A 10,155-nucleotide genomic window follows, 5' to 3' on the forward strand; every position below is an offset into this window, starting at 1 on the left:
AAATATTTACAGACATCTCCACTTGCCCAGCACAACACACCAGGGTTTTGTCAGCTTTCGAGGCTCTGCGTGTTGTTGGGATTTCGTGCATGTCGGACAGCTATAGAGGTGTCAAGGGGATGGTTGTGAGGTGAGTGAGGGGTGGGGGCCAATAAATTTTGCACGTACACCTCCTCACAAACCTCTCATTCTTTTGTTAGCACCATTTGCATACAGCTTTATCTGTACATATGTGTATGGGCAAACATGAATCTCTCTTCATGCGTGGATGTTGAGTGGAATTGTGTGTGTATGTGTGTGCGTGAGCGCGTGTGCATTTGTGTATGTTTTTATATATATATCTATACATGTGTGAGGCTTGTTCCCAGCCATCCGAGCGGACAGGTGTCAGGTCGTATCAACCCACTGCTCTGGTGACCAGGTGAAAACCTGGAGGAGAAAAGGTGAATCAGCGGGGAAGCAGAACTGTTCTGCTCACTCAACCGTTACCCAAAACACATGATTGACATGAGCATGTGCACACGCACACACACGATTACATAACTAAATCCCTCACACGCAAGCACACACCTCATCTTGCTTGCCTTCTTGTTTTTTTTTCCATTTTCTGTCCCCACCCCCATCTTCACCTCCCTTTTATCATTACTCTCTGCTTTGTTTTACCTTTAGGTGCCACTGCAACAGGAGAAAGGAGGACCGCCTCGAATCACAGTTGTGTTAACTACAACTGAGTGTGACATGTGGTGGGATGAGATCTATGTAGTGGAGAGCCTTGGTCGACTTGCTCCATCTTCCCATGCTCACTGCTCCTCCCATGAATGCATGTAAGCAGTGTTTGGATAGTTTGCCATTCTAATGGGTGGAAAATATTATCAGTCCATTGGGTTGTGAATGACACAATTCTACATTAGAGGTCATGGTGGCTAAACATATGCATAAATGGATAGATACACAGATTTATAAACAAACATACAATAAAAAGAAAACACCCACCAAATCGACTATATGCCTCCTGCTAATTACACTTATATTTTTACACTTGTGCTTGCTTTGGCATTGCTTAGGCAAAAGCAGCTAATTGATTTGCTCATTTTTTCGTAGTTGGTCCGTTACTGATTATCTTGGATGCCCGACTGCCCTATTGAGTATTCACTGAATTACAGAGTCTGGCACAAGAGATGGGGTATACACTCAGATTAGTACTGTCACTCTTGGGTGGATGAATCCATATCATTTAACTGAGAAAGTTTTAACAACGGGGGAAAAAATTGACTACACACCTCAGAAGAGCACTTATTAATGAGTTCATACAGTAGCTGCACATGTAAGCTTCATGTTCATCTTGTTTCCCTACTCTATCTATCTATCTATCTATCTATCTATCTATCTCTATCTATCTATCTATCTATCTATCTATCTATCTATCTATCTATCTATCTATCTATCTATCTATCTATCTATCTATCTATCTATCTATCTATCTATCTATCTATCTATCTATCTACATCTTCCTTACAAGTCAAAGGGTTTGGATTGGAATATTGGCTCAGCTGTTTCTCTGTGAAGTTTGAATGTTCTCTGTTTGTTCTTGAGGTACTAGGCTTCCCCTGTCATTCCTAAAACATGTTCATCAAAAAGGACACAATTTGCTGTTGTTGTTATTTGTCTTCCTAGTTGCATTTGAGATTAACTGAACTTTTTGGTAATACCATCTGCAAATGTTTTCCATATATCTGATCTTTGAGGGTTGATGTACATTCAAATTTGTATATCTTTTATTTAGTTCCTTCAGAGACAGTGTGAGGTCATGATGCTGCTTGGATGCACTTCTTAGAGTTTAATGCACTCTGGAGCTTCAAAGGTGCGTCAGAGGATATAAGTCACAATGGTTCCCTTCCCGTTTGGTGTCAAGGTGATTTACGGTGCAGCATTGGACACACTGAGTCATACTGTGTAAAGAACTAGTATGTGGTCCTGCTGGCTGCTGAATCAATTCATGAAGTAGCTGGGGAATCAACCAATTTTATTGGTTGGACAGAAGTTTTAAACTGAAAGAACAAACGATAACTTTTGCCTGAGCTGCCACGAACAGTAATTAGAGTGCACTCGACTAAATTAGCCTCGCAAAACTTGCAGTCCCTTGACACTTGTGTTAAGTGGAAAGCTTGCTAGCACACAATAGACTCTTGTCAACTCCTTTTTTTATCTCCTACCAGCGAATGAAAAACAATTTGACATTCTCATCTTCAGGTCATTCTTTTGTTTTGAATTCCTCCATCTTCTATCTCCTTTCCTTTCTCACTCAGCCATAAATTATATGAAAGAAATTACAATAATTAATAATAATTATAAGAAAGTACATGAAATCTCAAGCAACATACATGTACGAAAGTAAGGGGACAAAAAAAACAATTCCGCCTTATAAGCATGTAGGAAATTTAAATAGAAAACAAGTTAGAATGTATGCATTCTGTTGTACCAGACTCTGGTTCTCAAGAAAGAGTCAATAAGGCAGCCAGGCATCCAATAGAATCTCTGACACACCATCCACAAAGAAATTGGGAAGTCAATCACTTGCTTTTGCCTAAAACAATGCCAAGCAAGCAGAGCTGTTAAAATGTAAATGTAATTAGGAGCAAGCATTCATGATCACTCTTTGAAGTACACTGTGCAATATACATTGACAGACAGACAGATAGCAAGTTAAATGCATTACCTGTTACTGGAAATGTTTGAGTCCAGGATCATAATGGACCTTTGCGACCCGTCAATCACTCGTACAATAATAGCCAATCAGATAGCCGCATTATCTTAACCCCTGGCTTGACACGACCCGCTCGCCAGATTGTCCCACGAGCAATGCTGGTTATCAGTAGTGTGCGCTTGGAAAAGTTAATGTTCCGAAGAAAATGGTCCTCCGATGCACTTGGGGAACGTTCAATTCTGGTGAAAGATATCCTGCCAGGTTACAAGGGGCCCGGTTGATTCATTTTCCAAAGCCAAAAACACAGTTGACGAAGTGTCAATGATGGATTAAAGCTTGCGGAAGAGTGCACGTACAACTACATGTGGACAATATCAACAAACACAAGGCTGTATGTTCGAAGGTAAGTGAGGGAGAAGTATCTTCTCTGAGATTGATTTAATTATTATCAGTGCTTTATACGTTGCAGAAGAACAACTTTCACTTTGTTAGTATATCACTGATTTGCTGAATGAAGTGTGTAATGTATTATGCCAAAGAGTCTGGTTAGTGATACTAAATGTGCGATGTCATGCAAGAGAAATGTCTGTTTGCCTTTTTGTATAACTCAAACTAATCACTTGTCAAATTCTGCTAAGACTGTTTAAAAAATCTGGTCGATCGCTACAAATATTGTCTGGAAGCAGTGAATTTTACTAAGGGACATTTCATCAAATGATCAAACCATTAAAGATTTTGTAGAGTGAAAATAAACATTTCTTGCAAATTTGACACACCACAGAGAATTGTGTCCTTAACAACCCTGAAAAATTGGAATAAATCACCAAGTATTTACAATGAGGCTCCAAAATCATGAAAAATAGAGCCGTCTCAGCTGTCAGATGCTGTGGGAGTGTCCGCTGAATCCACTGAAAACATCCCTACTCGACCTTCACGTGTCACTCAAATACTGTATATACTTAGCTGTAGAGTCTATAGTGTGACCCACAGGCTGAATAACAAATGCTGTTTTTTTTAATAGATAGTTAACTTTCCCTGAAATGTCTCTGTTATGTGGATCCACGCACGACCCAAACTCGAGTGAGGTGATATTTTATTGGGTGAGGCTAGTGAGCTACCATGCCAAAGCTGGTCTGGCTGCTTGCAAATTGATGGGCAAGTGAGCTAGTGGCTAGCCGGCTAGCTGGCTAGAGATGGACAATGTACTTTTTACTAACTCACAATTGCATTGGATAACCACTGATGGAATGAGGATGCTCAGTACTTAGATAGTGGGGGAGGCAAAACTCGTGCCAGGAAGATAAGTTGGGCTTGGTTTCAGCCTTCCCCAAAAATCCCGACAACTTAAAGGTTAAAAATTAGCTTTAGGTGTATGCTGTTTATAAACAATTCCTTACTAAAATTTTCAGTGTTACGTTTTCAGCACTTATCTTCAAATATAATTTTTGGATTTAGAATCAAATAACTATATTTGCGTGACAGGGCTTATAAAAACCCACAATAAATGTATAAGACATTCTTGCCAATGATGAGTAAAGCATCTGCCTATTTTACTGTGGATCCCTCCTTGTGACTCCTCCTTTCACAACACTTGGAGTGTATACATGGATCTTCATAAAATGTGTTTTTCTGCTGTTTTAACCCATCACACTAAAGAACACAAGCAAGTGCCACAGACACAGATCAGCAAAGACCATGACCCGAGTGGCAATCAATGATACCAAAAAATGGATGAATGGATGGATGGATGAACTAAATCATGATCAATTTTACAGTTTCATCAGGTAACTGCTTTTTCTATAACAAAAAATTATTTTTCTAATGTATTATCATGTACAGAAATTTAGGTTTGTCAATTTATTAATTTAAAATAAAGGTATTTGCTTCAGAGTCACTGATTGTGTATTGGTACACATGCCTTACTTTGGTGTGGGCAGAACGGGATCAATTCTGGTTCAGTGATATCGATATATGCCTTCTGACTGACTGGCGACCAGTTCAGCGTATAGTCCACCTTTTGCCCGATGTTTGCTGGGATAGGCTTCAGCACTCTTGTGACCCTTGTGCGGATAGGTGCCTTGGGAAATGGATGGATGGACTTTGCTACAAGCTGTTATTGCTGTGTTACTGCTGTGGCTCCTCACGGTGTCATGAATCAAATAGCAAACCTGACGATAAGTGAGGTAGCTCTGTAAGCACTTACACACAGTGTTATTTAAGACTTAACGGTTAAATAATTTCCGTTTTAATTAATAAACAATTCTCTAAGCTTAATTACTTCAATATCTGAGTTATTTAAATGACTTTGGTGGATGTAATGATTGGGCTAGTCATTCGCATATTCTCGTACGACATCTTGATGCTTTTGGTTCTTTATGTTGGGATGGCAGTTGAAAAATTAGCTCCAGATCTGTAACTGACCAGCTAGGAAATGATCACTGTCAAAAGTGACGAAAATAAATCTTTACTAAAAATCCCAAACTGCTGGTTTTTCCAAATAACGGATGTAACTGGATAGAGATTTGAAACATAGATGAAATGAGGCCTACTTTGTAAGAATCAAATCATAATAATTTATGCTTATGTAAATCAAAAGGAAATTTAGGATGAAAACTTTGACTCTTTGGTAAGAAAATCCTTATATTGTTCTTCTAGTTGTTGCAAAAAAATTATGTGTAATGACATTTTCAGATTTTTTTCAATGGTGGCGTCCGCTAGAGTCATCTCATTCCTTACCACGCCGTGGGCAAACTGTCAGATTTACGTCACACTTCGCATAAAATTACTTTTATAGTCGTTCATCAAGTGAATCTACCTGTCAGTCATGTCAAAATCCCATGAATGTCTGATTTTGGATGAACTCGGGTAACGTTTTGATACTTTGTAGTGAGAGCAAAGAAGAGTCCTGCATTGAACACAGAATAAATTGACTTATTTCAGTCCCTAATAGTGAGATAAAGATGACAGAATCAAAACAAAAAAAGAAAAACTATATTGATCATTAGCATGTAGTCACGTCACTTCCTGTATCCGCGAATCTTCTAAGCAGTGAGCTGACAGCTTTCAAACTTAGCCTAGCATTTGGCCTGTCTACACAAGTTTTCGAGAATTTATTCTCCACTGTGAGAACCACGTTTTCAGACTAAAGCACAGGGTGCTGGGTATGTGAATCGCGTATGTTTTTTGAATAGTAAAAATGTTCCCTCCTTTGCCCCATGCCAACCAAAAATCCTCCCATTAAATATGCTCTGGGTCAACACTGATCTCAATTATTGGCGATAGGTCCCCTTTTTTTGGGCTCGACTACTACTTGTCCCTGAAAATATCTGTGCATGCTCATGAAAGTGTTTATCTGTAAAATCAGAGAAGTACTGTTGCCAGATTACCCAGATACCAGTTTCCTGCACATTATGAATTCACATTAATAAATCAGCAGACCCCTAAAAACAAGTTGAGACAGAACAATATATTATGACTACTTTTATCCCCCATGTACACACTACGTTGCCCACACGCCTCTTGCTTGTCCCCCAGAAATAGTTAAGTTCATAGCAGGGAACTCAGATGGCTAAATTTAAACACAGTGTTCAACGAAGCATGTTGGCAAGGATTTTCAGGTTATCACTCTGCTGCCTGGAACATCCCGTACTTGAGTCCCTTCTCAAGTGATGGGGGTGATTTTGAGTGAAAAGCTCTGGAAACTTCTTTGATTTTGATACTATTGTTGAAATTCTTTTAGCTACACAGCTTTAAATTGAAGGTATTGAACAGTATATAACAGCCACTGACAGAAATGGGTAATCAGCAATAGAGAAGGCAACCAGTTCAGGGTGTACTCCTCCCCAATGATAGCTAGGATAGGCTCCGGCACTCCTGCGAACCTTGTGAAGATAAGCGGCTAAGAAAATGGATGGCTGGATAGTCCATGAATAACCAGAGCAATGGTGCAGCTTTAATTTATTTAAAAATCTGAAATGCTTTCACATTTTATCATAACCTTCTTTTTGCCTGGCATTGCAGTGTAAATGCTCAATACTGAGTTTCTCTCACCCGTATTAGAAAGCTCATCCACCTAACAAGTACTAGTAGTGTGTGCATCCTAACTCAAGCAACACACACGTTCCACTTTCCAACATGCAGTTTCAGTAATAGCTGGTAGGAGGTGTTTGCGTGGGAACAAAGTGTTACACATAGAGTACACTCCTGTTCAGGATGTTACGATAAAATCACACTCTATTATAATATGTCCATACAGAATTTGGAACCTCAGGAAAATGGCCTCTAATATAATGGATATCAGAAAAAAAATAGACCGTCGTGGCTGAACAATGTGCCCAAGTCTGAGGATGCACATGTCTGGAAACACACTGGAACATTGAGTCCCTGAAACTTATCATAACGGAATAGAGATGTAACAATCTTTCACTGTTTCACGGTTCTTGCTTTGCGTTAACGTGCAAATGTTTATTTCATTTTTATTCTCTCTTTTTTTAACTGTATGTACAATATCTTTATGTTATCCATTGCTCCAACTCTCTTTCACTGTATTGTCGTTTAGGGTGGTATATTTTCCCAAAATCATCACAAAACATGATGGTATCATTGATGTTTGATGATGCCAACGATATAAGATTAGAGCATAATAAGACATCACCTTTAGAAGCAAATCACTTTTATTTCTGAAGATAATTGGACATACCCATGGTAATATAGAACAAAATACAAATTATATGAATGGAAAATATATAATCCATCCATCCATCCATCCATCCATCCAACCATCCATTTCCTTAGCCGCTTATCCTCACAAGGGTCACGGAAATACTGGAGCATATCCCAACTGTTGTCAGGCAGGAGGCGGGGTACAACCTGAACTGGTTGCCAGCCAATCGCAGGGCACATGGAGACAGACAACAGTTGCACTCACAATCACACCTAGGGGCAATTTAGAGTGTATAAAATATATAATGTAAATCGAAAATATAAATATGAATCATAAATAAAACAGACCCAGGCTTTGCTCAAAAAATTGCACTTGAACAAATATATTTATATTTGGCACAGCAGTACTGTATGAAGTCATCAACTGACTAAAGAGGCCCCCCAAAACATCTTAAAGGCTGACAAATTTGAATGAATTAATGAAAACAATATACTATAAAGAAAATAAGTATTTGAACATGATACACAATATTGCAAGTTCTCGCACTTACAAATCATGGAGTGGTCTGAAATTTTCATCAAAGGCGCATGTCCACATAGAGAGAAATAATCTAAAAAGAAAAAAATCCAGAAATCACATTGTATGTTTTTTTTTTTAGCAATTTATTTCTGTGATGCAGCTGTAAATAAGTATTTGAACACCTGAGAAAACCAATGTTAATATTTGGTACAGTGGCCTTTGTTTGCAATTACAGAGGCCAAATATTTCCTGTAGTTTTTCACCATGTTTGCATACACTAAGAGGAATTTTGGCCCACTCCTCCACACAGATCTTCACTAGATCAGACGGGTTTCTGGTCTGTCGCTGAGAAGCACAGAATTTCAGCTTCCTCCAAAGATTTTCTATTAGGTTTAGGTCTGGAGACTGGCTAGGCCACGCCAGAACCTTGATATGCTTCTTACAGAGCCACTCCTTGGTTTTCCTGGCTGTGTGCTTTGGATCATTGTCATGTTGAAAGACCCAGCCACAACCCATCTTCAATGCTATGACTGAGGGAAAGAGGTTGTTCCCAGAATCTCACAATACATGGCTGTGGTCGTCCTCTCCTTAATACAGTGTAGTCGTCCTGTCCCATGTGCAGAAAAACACCCCCAAATCATGATGGTACCACCCTCATGCTTCACAGTTGGGATGGTGTTCTTGGGTTGGAACTCATTATTCATCTTTCTCCAAACACGGAATTATGACCAAAAAGTTCCATTTTGGTCTCATCTGACCACAAAACTTTCTCTCATGACTCCTCTATATCATTCAAATGGTCATTGGCAAATTCATGACAGGCCTCGAGATGTGCTGGTTAAAGAAGGGGAACCTTCTGTGCCATGCGTGATTTCAAACCATAACGTCTTAGTATATTACCAACAGTCACCTTGGAAATGGCTAGCTGATAGACAGTTGTTCAAATACTTATTTGCAGCTGTTTCACACAAATAAATCATTAAAAAAAATCATACATTATGATTTCTAGATTTTTCTTTTTAGATTATTTCTCTCACAGTGGACATGCACCTACGATGAAAATTTCAGACCCCTCCATGATTTCTAAGTGGGAGAATTTGGAACATAGCAGGGTATTCAAATAACTATTTTCTTCACTGTAAATACCACTACCCCCTGTGTAGCCAGACTGCAGCGACCTTGGACATGGGAATGAGAACAGGTATCTTACAAATGGCTGATAAAAACAAATTAGTTTTTAGTGTTAAGAATGGTTTCAAATTCAATAACCTTCTTACAATCGTTACAATCGACAAATGAACTTGAGTATTCCTTTTGGCTATATTTAAAGCTGTTTGGGATTGTTAATAACTCCTGAAAGGGAGCTCCCCACCTGTGTGAGATTTTTTTTTTCCTTCATCATTAGTCTATCTCTCATTGAGTGGAAAATTTTGGCAATTTGTATGATCTCCCAAAACAGTGTTTTGAATAGAATGAAACCTGTCATGCTTGTAATATCTGCATAGTTTGACTAAATCTATCCATTGTGTCCATGGTCTATGTTTCTTCCATGCATTTCTTCATTCTGTTCTTAATTGTCCTATTCATTCTCTCACTTTGTGGATGGCTAGCAAATAATTTATTTTTGATTGAAATTCAGGTCCCTTCCCCATTACTCTTCCCCTGCCTCTTCCACGTCTGTGGCCACGATTATTAAACGTTTCGCATAAAGCTCCATAAATTTCTCCTTCCTCTGTCAGAAAGGTGTCAACTTTCTTTTTCTTATTTTGTAGCACTCTTTCTGCATTTAGTGCTTGGTTCATGTATTGTTACAGGCTGCCAGTTGGTTTGTCAACCCAATGTTTTTCAATCCATTGTTTTGCAGGAGTATTTGAATTCGCGTGAAGAGCATTTTTTAACTGCTCTTGATGCACACTTCCTGGAGTGTGATCTTCAGGAATGCCACTGTTTGCTTTAAAACGTGCAGTCATTCTGATTCTATATTCTTCAGATGGTTCATCATTGTTTTGTTTTGCTCTTCCAATGGCAGTATAATTTACTCTTTGTCTAAATCTCGCAGAAGTGCACTCAATTAACCCTTGACCTCGATGATTAAGTTCCCTGTTGGAGTGAGAAAGTACTTTGTTTTTATCTTTTGGATTCCAATCTCCCCTGCCATCCAAAATTTGTTGTACTTCCACACGAGTTAGGTGGTAAAACTTTCTGAAGTCTTCCATTTCCTGGACAAATACTGTTACATCAACTTTATGAGATGTGATACCTTTTATGA

The sequence above is a fragment of the Syngnathoides biaculeatus genome, chromosome 2 (assembly GCF_019802595.1).
Source record: "Syngnathoides biaculeatus isolate LvHL_M chromosome 2, ASM1980259v1, whole genome shotgun sequence".
Lineage (NCBI taxonomy): Eukaryota > Metazoa > Chordata > Actinopteri > Syngnathiformes > Syngnathidae > Syngnathoides > Syngnathoides biaculeatus.